The sequence below is a fragment of the Eptatretus burgeri genome, chromosome 3, assembly GCF_056783735.1.
Source record: "Eptatretus burgeri isolate ZD-2024b chromosome 3, Ebu_testis_v1, whole genome shotgun sequence".
Lineage (NCBI taxonomy): Eukaryota > Metazoa > Chordata > Myxini > Myxiniformes > Myxinidae > Eptatretus > Eptatretus burgeri.
In genome coordinates this window covers 57970332-57975068 of record NC_140963.1, presented here as the reverse complement: position 1 = coordinate 57975068, position 4737 = coordinate 57970332, and the positions used below count along the sequence as shown (strand labels likewise).

The 4737-nt window shown below is 47.1% G+C and overlaps 1 protein-coding gene and 1 pseudogene across 2 annotated transcripts in view; both read right to left on the bottom strand.

Moving 5' to 3' along the window:
• The window catches only part of SSB (small RNA binding exonuclease protection factor La), a 74646-nt gene extending 73123 nt beyond the window's left edge, over positions 1–1523 (bottom strand). Inside the window, exon 1 of one of the 2 annotated variants that reach the window (XM_085873556.1) lies at positions 1400–1523. The gene's annotated coding sequence lies outside the window, so the exon portion shown is untranslated. Of the gene's footprint in view, positions 1–1046; positions 1354–1399 lie in introns of those variants that run through there. The other variant, XM_085873555.1, reaches the window with a different exon arrangement.
• A 968-nt stretch (positions 1524–2491) lies between these two features.
• Positions 2492–4320, bottom strand: LOC147029980 (uncharacterized; annotated as a pseudogene).
• Positions 4321–4737: the final 417 nt, after the last annotated feature.

Below are 4737 nucleotides of genomic sequence, written 5' to 3'. Positions count from 1 at the left end.
ACACACACACACACACACACACACACACACACACACACGCACGTCCGTCCACCTTGGCCTTGGGTGGCGCAGTTACACACACACACACACACACACATACATACACACACACACACACCTCCGTCCACCTTGGCCTTGGGTGGCGCAGTTACACACACACACACACACACACACACACACACACGTCTATCCACCTTGGCCTTGGGTGGCGCAGTTACACACACACACATACATACACACACACACACACACACACACATACATACACACACACACCTCCGTCCACCTTGGCCTTGGGTGGCGCAGTTACACACACACACACACACACGTCCGTCCACCTTGGCCTTGGGTGGCGCAGTTACACACACACACACACACACACACACACACACACACACACACACACACACACACACACACACACACACGCACGTCCGTCCACCTTGGCCTTGGGTGGCGCAGTTACACACACACACACACACACACACATACATACACACACACACACACCTCCGTCCACCTTGGCCTTGGGTGGCGCAGTTACACACACACACACACACACACGTCTATCCACCTTGGCCTTGGGTGGCGCAGTTACACACACACACACACACATACATACACACACACACACACACATACATACACACACACACACCTCCGTCCACCTTGGCCTTGGGTGGCGCAGTTACACACACACACACACACACGTCCGTCCACCTTGGCCTTGGGTGGCGCATACAAATACACAAATAACGGGACAAAAATGGATGTTGAAAACCCCAAAAGGACAAACCAGAGAGACCATGCGGTGATAAAGTAAATAAACAAACCGAATAGGAACAAAACGCCGCGGAAAACAACACGAGAAATCCGAGCGAAGGCCTTGGCGGACTGCACGACCGATGACGTATCACGGAGGTTGAATGAAACGATGTGAAACATCGACTGAGGTAATCGTTATGAACTCATGACACGAACAAATACTCATCGTACGGCTGATGTACACAGGGCGAGAGCGGACACGAGATATACAAACCGCTCACCAGGACCGTCTCGACCACGTGCTCACAGTGTCACAAAAAACCGTACACGGATCTCGGCGTCGGTCGGTCCCACGGGTTCGTGGTCACAGTTTGCGCATGCGCATTGTGCTGCGATTCCCAAGGTCTTCTTCTTCTTCTTCTTCTTTTAAATTCTCTTTGAAGGAACTCTGACGCACGAAGAACTCCATTAGGCCCGTCAACGCCTGGGATCGTTTTGCCAATTTATGGGTGTTTGTCCGTACTCGATCCTTTAAAATTCCGAGCTTCAATAAAGGAAGCAACACGTTTTAAAAGTCTACGGTATAATTAATTCTGTCGGGGTCGGGTTCCAATTGCTGAATTCGGAGACTCACAATTCCACAATGGCCGCTCCAACCGCTACACCGCCACGTCCTTTACACCTCCAACCGTTACACCGCCACGTCCTTTACACCTCCAACCGTTACACCGCCACGTCCTTTACATCTCCAACCGCTACACCGCCACGTCCTTTACACCTCCAACCGCTACACCGCCACGTCCTTTACACCTCCAACCGTTACACCGCCACGTCCTTTACACCTCCAACCGCTACACCGCCACGTCCTTTACACCTCCAACCGCTACACCGCCACGTCCTTTACATCTCCAACCGTTACACCGCCACGTCCTTTACATCTCCAACCGTTACACCGCCACGTCTTTCACACCTCCAACCGCTACACCACTTTGATAGCCAGAGGGTGAATCGACAAGGCTGAATCGTTAAGAGTTCATTCAATGTCGGCTTTATTCAGCAAGAACGGGACAACCTGAAACAACACAGATGTTTCGCGAAGCCCGACATATAATACAATAAGCATAATACAACAATAAAGAATAACAAGATGGCGGCCGAATTACGTCATCGATGACGTCACGAAAAACATTTTCGTCGGTGACTTTCGGAGTCGATGACGCACAAAATTTTTCTGAATTTTCCCATGCGGCGTTCTACTTGACGAATTTACACCGGTATATCGCTTCACCTAGGACGTCACGAAAAATCACACGTGTTCCCCATAGGGAGCTTAGTAAAATGTATAAAGCGAAAATTTTTTCCATTGCACGGTTTCTGAGATACAGAGGTCCAAAGTTTATCGTTTTTTTCAAGATGGCGCCCGCAACACGTGATCAATGACGTCATAATTATAAACGGAGTGTGCTATCAAAAAAGATACATACTATGGTGAAAATTTCGTGACGATCGGACTTAGTGTCCCAGAGAAAATGATTTTTAAAGCGAAAAAGGCTGCAAAATGCGGCGGAAAAATAATAATAATAATGCGTAATAATAATAATAAACAGAAGAAAAACAATAAGGTACCCTGTACTGTGAGTACAGGGTACCCTAATAATGAATAGGCCCACCGTAGTTCCCTATGTAATCACAAAAGACCGTTCAGTGGCCATCTTGAATACCGCAAAAGACGATGGATAAATGAAGGATACAGAAATACAAATGATGATGATGATGATGATGATGTAGTAGTAGTAGTACTATTACCACTACTACTACTACTATGGGTAATATAATCTGGGGCTTACAATCTATAACATTCTCCCCCTCTCAAAATATGAAACTACTAAGCTCTTCAGGTCCAGACGATCAGGTGGTTTTCTGTGACGCTCCGGTCTGCGCAGTGGTGGTGCATCAAGAACATTCTTTGGAGTGCTTCCAACATCTGAGAAGCCAGCAGAATCTTCATTACCAGTCGTGAACTCGTCCTGTGAAAGAACCCCTCGGGTTTCCTCCATGACCAGTCCAGGTGGTTTATGGACAGGAGGATCTACATCACCAAAGTTATGGACCTCGCCACGTGGAGCGAGGTCACGCAGAGCCACAGTTTTCTCTTTACCATCAGGGTAACGCATGTGAGCATATCGAGGGTTGGTCTCAAGCAGTTCCACCTCCTCAATAACAGGGTCATACTTCGATTGCCGCACATGAGGTTTCAAGAGAACGGGTCCAGTTGAGGAAAGCCATGTCGGAATTGAACATCCACTTGTAGACCGACGTTGGTAATTGAATAAACGCTCGTGTGGAGTAACATTTGTGGCAGTCGAGAGTAGTGAACGTATGGAATGTAAGGCGTCAGCCAGAACATGTTCCCATTGTGGAATTGATAGGCCTCTGGATTTCATAGCTAGAGTAATATTCTTCCAAATTTCACCGTTATAACAATCCCACTGGCCATTTCCCTTTGGGATTATATGGAGTCGTGCGACTGGTTGAGATGCCACGGGAGTGGAGGGAGTGCTTCAATTCTGATGACATAAAGGAACTTCCCCTATCAGAATGTATGTAAGCTGGCATACCAAATATAGCAAAGAGTTGACGAAGACATCTAATCATGGTGCAAGTTGTCATGTCAGGACAAGGAAAAGCGAATGGAAAACGAGAGAACTCATAGATCACAGTAAGCAAGTAGCGGTTAGCCGTAGATGATGGTAAGGGCTCCTTGAAATCCATACTGAGTCTTTCAAAGGGTTGGGTAGCTTTTATCAAGTGTGACTGTTGCGGTCGATGGAATCTTGGTTTGCACTCAGCACACATTGGACAGGAGGCCGTTACCTTCTTCACATCCTCAAAAGAGAAGGGAAGATTCTGAGTTCTTACGAGATGTACCATCCTCATGATGCCGGGGTGGCAGAGAGAATTGTGTAGTTCGATCAAGGTATCCGTACTGATTGCCGAGCAGTATGCTCTGGATAATGTGTCTGCCACTATGTTCTCGCTGCCTGGCCAGAACTGTATGTCAAAGTTGTAACAGGCAAGTTCGATCCCTCTTCTTTGTATTTTATCATTCTTGATCTTTCCCTATTGTTTGGAATCGAACATGAAGGCTGCGGACTTCTGATCGGTGATCAGGGAAAAGTGGCGCCCAATTAGATAGTGTCGCCACTTATGCAATGATTCAACAATAGCATACGCCTCCTTCTCCACTGAAGAATGTTTGCGTTCACTCGCTTTCAGTGTTCTCGAGAAAAATTCCGCAGGTCTCCCGGCCTGGTTAAGAGTGGCGGCTTGCGCAGTGTCAGAGGCATCCGTCTCAACAACGAACTGGACGGATTCATCAATACAATTAACCGCTGATTTCTCCACCTCTGCTTTTAGATCTTTGAAAGCTTGTTGGGCTGCATCAGCCAAAGGAAAATTAGCAACCTGAACAAGGGGGCTGACCTTCTCTGAGTAGTTAATAATCCACTGAGAGTAGTATGACAACATACACAGTGTTTGACGCAGAGACCCCATATCCACTGGAAGGGGAAGGTCGCGGAGTGGTCGCAGTCTCTCTGGGTTGGGCCTAATTAAGCCATTTGAAATTATATATCCCAGAAGATCAACTGAGGCCACAGAGAATGAGCATTTATCAGGGTTGAAGGTTAGGTTAAACTTCTTGGCTGCCTCAAGAAATTTATGAAGATTAGCGTCATGCTGTTCCTTATTTTGCCATAGACAGTAATATTATCCAGGTAGGCGTAGGTATCGGAAAATCCATTGTCGGCAATAAATTGATCTATCACCCGTTGGAAACAGGCGACTCCGTTTGTCACTTCAAATGGAATTCTGCGAAATTGATACAACTGCCAACATTAATTTACACCACCACGTCTTTCGCACCTCCAACCGACCACGTGACTCAGGGTCCTCCGTCTGATACCGTTTACC